The sequence below is a fragment of the Trachypithecus francoisi genome, unplaced genomic scaffold (assembly GCF_009764315.1).
Source record: "Trachypithecus francoisi isolate TF-2019V2 unplaced genomic scaffold, Tfra_2.0 Lachesis_group2, whole genome shotgun sequence".
NCBI classification, from domain to species: Eukaryota; Metazoa; Chordata; class Mammalia; order Primates; family Cercopithecidae; genus Trachypithecus; species Trachypithecus francoisi.
In genome coordinates, this window is record NW_022681465.1 from 36,896,801 (window position 1) to 36,903,645 (window position 6,845).

General features: G+C 38.3%; 1 pseudogene across 1 annotated transcript; it reads left to right on the forward strand.

Annotated features, from left to right (window-relative positions):
• Positions 1–388: 388 nt before the first annotated feature.
• LOC117064863 lies at positions 389–1,001 on the forward strand (annotated as a pseudogene). Its single transcript, XR_004429715.1, has one exon. The product of XR_004429715.1 is annotated as a selenoprotein H-like (transcript).
• The last annotated feature ends 5,844 nt before the right edge of the window (positions 1,002–6,845 follow it).

Genomic DNA, 6,845 nt, shown 5'->3' on the forward strand with positions numbered 1-6,845 from the left:
GATGAAAACTCTTGTAATTGGAATCTAGATGTCTTGACACACACAGTCTCAGAATTATATTTTTTTAAGCTAGTAAACTACAAAGAGAAGAAAATACGGGCTACAGCTTAAAAAATCTTGACTGACCTTTTTAGTTTTCTCAATATCTTTCAATACATAGTTCTCATTTCAACGTTGTGTGTGTGTGTGTGTGTGTGTGTGTGTGTGTGTGTGTGTACAACTGAAACAGTACCATGGAAAAGCCAATGCAAACTTGGCAGTTTCTGAATGAGGTTTGAAGACACCTTTCCTCAGCCTTCCTTTAGATTAGTACTGAGTTCAGTACTCCTAACCTTAAACTTCCACTTCCAGCACCTGAGTTAGCTCACTAACCTCAAAACTTACCTGTATCGATTCTCGGCCGGGCTCTAGGCGCCATGGCTCCCCGTAGTAGGAAGCGGAAGGCTGAGGCCGCGGTGGTCGCCGCAGCCGAGAAGCGAGAGAAGCTGGCAGATAGCGGGGAGGGAATGGAGGAGGCAACCGTTGTTATCGAGCATTGCACGAGCTGACGCGTCTATGGGCGCAACGCTGCGGCCCTGAGTCAGGCGCTGCGCCTGGAGGCCCCAGAGCTTCCAGTAAAGGTGAACCCGACCAAGCCCCGAAGGGGCAGCTTCGAGGTGACGCTGCTGCGCCCGGACGGCAGCAGTGAGGAGCTCTGGACTGGGATTAAGAAGGGGCCCCCACGTAAACTGAAATTCCCTGAGCCTCAAGAGGTGGTGGAAGAGTTGAAGAAGTACCTGTCGTAGGGAGATTTGGGTAGAAGTCCTCATGCTGAGCTTTGTGTCCCTGGTGATGTTGGAACATTAATGATGGAACATGGCCAAACTTCAGTCATGTGCCTGAAGCCATGGTTTCTTCCCCGCCAGAAATGAAGGTTCAGTTGTGGGGCAACCCTCTAGTAAGGCATTGAAAAGTTACTGGATTTGGTTTAATTAAAGTTGAAATAAAAAAAATAAAAAAAACTTACCTGTATCATTCATATCTAAATATTTGTGTATACATTTTTACTACTTGAATTATCTATTCCTGTGTTTCCAATATGATAGATATTAGCCACATGTGGTTATTTAAATTTTAATTAACTAAAATTATATAAAATTTAAATGTCAGTTCCTCAGTCATATTTGCTTCAAGTGATCAATTGCCACATGTGGCTAGTTGGTACCATACTAGACAGTACAGATGTGAACACTCCCATCATCACAGTAAGTTCTAGTGGACAGAGCTGATCTATACGCCTTTATCTTTGTGTATACTGTTTGTTATTATACCCAGGAACTAATGCAAACCCTCTCCAGCTAAATTGCACACATACTTCAGCACTTGCATACTCATGTTGACTCTCACTACTCTAAACTCCATACCTCTTGTTTTAATGGCCATTTGTCACTCCAATACTTCTTCATATTATTAAACTTTTTGTATATATCTTTTCTCATCAACTATATTCATTTAATCTTCAAATATTCACCAAGTACTTCACATGGTAGGCACTGTTCTGAATTCTGGGAGACCATGTTCATCAAAACAGACAAGAACATGAACTCCTTCCAATCAGAGCCAATGCTTCTTTGATTTCTCTAGTACCTACAACAAAGTAAGGATACAGTAAGTGAATGAAAAATATACTCATCAAGTAGCTATAGAGGTCTAAGTTTAAAATAAATAAGTGGACAACAAAAATAGGGAATATTTTGACAAGAAAATATTTGATGCCTTCCCACTGGGTTTACTGTCTAAGTTAGATACGTTCATTGGGTCACTTACATAATATTTTATGACTACATTTATGACAGCATTCAACCCACTGCATCATTTTCAGAATTTTTTAAACATCATCGAGTTATTAGGGCAATTAACTATCACATACATGAGGCTATCTGGTGAACTCCTTCATAGAAGAGAATATTTACCTTAATCATAAAAGGTGAAGCATAATAGTTACAATAAAGGCTAAGCTACTTTTAAAAAGTGAGAAAAATTACTGGCCTATATAAGATACAATTTACTTCTCTTTCATATAATGATCCCAAGGGGAGTGTTCAAGGTTGCTGAAGTGGCCTTGATCCACAAGGTCCTTCGGGCTCATAGGTGCCTTTCACCTTATTGCTTTACCACTTCCCCTAAAGTGTTATTTTCATCTGTATGGTTGAAGTTGGGTCACAAGAACATTATGTTCTATTTACGAGAAGGAAAAAAATACACGAAACCCAGAGTAGTTTTTATTTTTAAGAAAATAAGACAAAAATTGTCCAAATCACTTCTATTTCCACTCCACTGGTGATAACTTAGTTTGTGAGCACCAGCACCCTTGACCAAGAGTCCTGAGAAATGTAGTTTCTAGTTTTGTGGCCATATGCTCCGACAGAGAGAGAGAGAGAGAGAGAACAGTAGAAGGAAATTGGGAACAAAAAAATCATCTGCCAATCAAGTTACTTTACCTGTACTATCTGTAGAAGCTGATGTCTTAGATTTTTTTTTTTTTTATTATACTTTAAGTTCTAGGGTACATGTGCATAACATGCAGGTTTGTTACATATATATACTTATGCCATGTTGGTGTGCTGCACCCATCAACTCGTCAGCACCCATCAATTCATCATTTATATCAGGTATAACTCCCCAATGCAATCCCTCCCTCCTCCCCCCTCCCCATGATAGGCCCCAGTGTGTGATGTTCCCCTTCCCGAGTCCAAGTGATCTCATTGTTCAGTTCCCACCTATGAGTGAGAACATGCGGTGTTTGGTTTTCTGTTCTTGTGATAGTTTGCTAAGAATGATGGTTTCCAGCTGCATCCATGTCCCTACAAAGGACGCAAACTCATCCTTTTTTATGGCTGCATAGTATTCCATGGTGTATATATGCCACATTTTCTTAATCCATTCTGTCACAGATGGACATTTGGGTTGATTCCAAGTCTTTGCTATTGTGAATAGTGCCACAATAAATATATGTGTGCATGTGTCTTTGTAGTAGAGTAATTTATAATCCTTTGGGTATATACCCAGTAGTGGGATGGCTGGGTCATATGGTACATCTAGTTCTAGATCCTTGAGGAATCGCCATACTGTTTTCCATAATGGTTGAACTAGTTTACAATCCCACCAACAGTGTAAAAGTGTTCCTATTTCTCCACATCCTCTCCAACACCTGTTGTTTCCTGACTTCTTAATGATTGCCATTCTAACTGGTGTGAGATGGAATCTCATTGTGGTTTTGATTTGCATTTCTCTAATGGTCAGTGATGATGAGCATTTTTTCATGTGTCTGTTGGCTGTATGGATGTCTTCAAAGAGAATAAAATACCTAGGAATCCAGCTTACAAGAGATGTAAAGGACCTCTTCAAGGAGAACTACAAACCACTGCTCAGTGAAATAAAAGAGGACACAAACAAATGGAAGAACATACCATGCTCATGGATTGGAAGAATCAATATCATGAAAATGGCCATACTGCCCAAGGTTATTTATAGATTCAATGCCATCCCCATCAAGCTACCAATTACTTTCTTCACAGAATTGGAAAAAACTGCTTTAAAGTTCATGTGGAACCAAAAAAGAGCCCGCATTGCCAAGACAATCCTAAGTCAAAAGGACAAAGCTGGAGGCGTCACGCTACCTGACTTCAAACTATACTACAAGGCTACAGTAACCAAAACAGCATGGTACTGGTACCACAACAGAGATATAGACCAATGGAACAGAACAGAGTCCTCAGAAATAATACCACACATCTACAGCCATCTGATTTTGACAAACCTGAGAGAAACAAGAAATGGGGAAAGGATTCCCTATTTAATAAATGGTGCTGGGAAAATTGGCTAGCCATAAGTAGAAAGCTGAAACTGGATGCTTTCCTTACCCCTTATACGAAGATTAATTCAAGATGGATTAGAGACTTAAATGTTAGACCTAATACCATAAAAACCCTAGAAGAAAACATAGGTAGTACCATTCAGGACATAGGCATGGGCAAGGACTTCATGTCTAAAACACCAAAAGCAACAGCAGCAAAAGCCAAAATTGTCAAATGGGATCTAATTAAACTAAAGAGCTTTTGCACAGCAAAAGAAACTACCATCAGAGTGAACAGGCAACCTACAGAATGGGAGAAAATTTTTGCAACCTACTCATCTGACAAAGGGCTAATATCCGGAATCTACAAAGAACTCAAACAAATATACAAGAAAAAAACAAACAACCCCATCAAAAAGTGGGGAAAGGATATGAACAGACATTTCTCAAAAGATGTCTTAGATTTTTATTCCCTTTGTACATAACACATTAGGGAACTACCAAAAGGCTTCTAATCCTAAGCCTATGCCTGTTGAAGAAAGCGCTATCGTATTCTGTTCAGAATTCACATTGTCAGTTTCCAACATTTTACGTATGCCCTGGAAGAAGATTGGTAAAAGGAATGTTTATCAATTAATGAGTTGTAATAAATGTTATTGATTTATTATATTACTACTTTACAAAATATATGGGCCTGCCTCAAAGCTCATATGACTTCTAAGGATACCAGCAGAATGCAGCAAACAGAACTATAAATGCATTTATAATTCTTACACAGTGCATTTAGCATTAGCTCAGATGAAAGCATAAAGTATGCAATATATGACATCTCTCTTTTTTCTCTATTTCAACATTCAGCATCTTCCCAAGAATAACACCAATTATCTTTAAAGGCTCCTCTCTTCTTAGGAAAAAAAAACAATATATATGAAAATCTCTAACATCTGAGTAAGTTTATTCCAAGTACTAGTCTCCAAGAGAATATTCACCTTTAACAGACATTATGGAAACAAAAAAAAACTGAATTAGTGGTGGTATCATTTTAGGATCCAGACCTCTATATGAAGCAAGAACTTAAGGTAATCTGATCCTTTCTGGATCTTCCAAGTAATGGAATATAAGGATATAGCTCATCATAATCCACACATGGCCTGACCTGCCTGAATTCACATCATTTAACAACAATGTTTGTATTCCCTGTTTCTTGAACAACTGCACATGTGCAGTTCTCTCTAGTGACCAAGTTTGCCCACCAGCTATACCGTACATTGACATTGCCACCCAGGACAAACTGTTGAGTTTGATGCTTCCTTAGACGAAATGATTATAGTCTTAGAATTCTAGTTTATGGCAATGACCCAGAAAATTATAAGAATATTGCCTGCTGGCAACCTTGAAACATATATCTCATTGAACCCAGTCCTTGGCAATGTCACTCAGACTCAAATATTAACCCACAAACTTGTCTCAGCTGGCAGCTAGGTTGCAATCAATACAAACAGATAGGTAGGTATAGGTAGGTAGATAGACACATAGATTGATACATACAAAAATAAAAAGAAGAGATGTAATTCATATTCATTTATCTAAATCCCATAATTGTTCAACCATATTCAAAGGTTGGATTAAAAAAACACTTTGTAATGATGGTGTTAGAAGACTTTTAGGAATAAAATCTTAATAAGGAAAAATACAGTGTTCTAGGTTTTTATTGTGACATAAACAGGTATTATTATGATCTCTCACATTTCTAACTTGACCTGAACAGCCAGACAGCTTTTTTGGAATCTCTGGCTGATTGCATTCAGAAAGAACCTGGGGCTGAATGAAATCCTCTGAAGGCTCTGTTGGACTAACATCCAAGATGGCTCACTCACATGACTGACAATTGATGCTGGTTGCAGGATGAGGCATTCACTGGAGCTGTTATCCAAGTCTCCTACACATGGCTCCCATGTGGCTTTAAGCCCTACAGTACGGTGGCTTCATTCTAAGAGTATCAATTCCAGAAGACAAGAGGAAAAGCTGCCATTGCCTTAAGATATAAACCTGAGTACTTGCACTGCATCATCTCTGCCTTATTCTAGTTTCAAAGCAGTCACAGGGGTCACCCAGATTCAAAGGAGGGAGTATAGCCTCCAGTTAACAATGGAGAAGTGTCAAAGTATTTATGAACATCTTTAATTGGCCACACATGGCTATATACTTACTGCAGATGTAAGGAACAGCGAAAAGATTATTAAGAAACTTTTCTTGTAATAGCAGGTAATTAAAGTAAAAGTGATACTTTAGAACAAAATAATTGACTTTCAATTACTTCAAATGAAGTTCATCTTGCCTCTGAGGAATTTTTAAAGTCCTGTTATGATTATTATTTTGTAAGTTATGAAGTTCTCTTTAACAGAACCAAAAGCTTAATAATTAAAGTAAGATCCTAAGGTAGCAATAAATATAAAAAATAAAAACTTAATGGTTAAAGTCAGAATACCCTAAATTGTAAGGAAAGAAATAATGAACAAGTCTTTCATGAAAAAGCAACAAGGATAAATTTAAATTAATACATCAGCTACCACCTGTTCATCATTCAAAGTGAATTTTAAATAGAGAGATCTAATTTCCCCAAAGATATACCAATTACACATAGAACATTTGTAAACAAAAAGGCACTATGGCAGAGACAGACTGTTTGCCAATTCCATTTTCTCTTTCTAGTACTCAAGAAGACTACATATCCCTGCTTCCTTTGAAGTTAGTTAGGACTATTTCATTGGGTCCTGCAGTGTATACAGAACTGATGAGTGCAACTTCCAGAACTAGCCATAAACAACCTGTGTGATTCTGCATGCTTTCCTTCTTGGCTTCTTAGCCAGGCAGATGAAGGAGATCCAGTGGAAGACTCCTAGTAGCCTCTGAGGGTCAACAGAGACAAGTCACCCTCTGGTACAGCTATGCCCTGTCAACCACCTGGTATAATCAAGACAAAATATCATTTGTTGTGCTAAGCCACCGA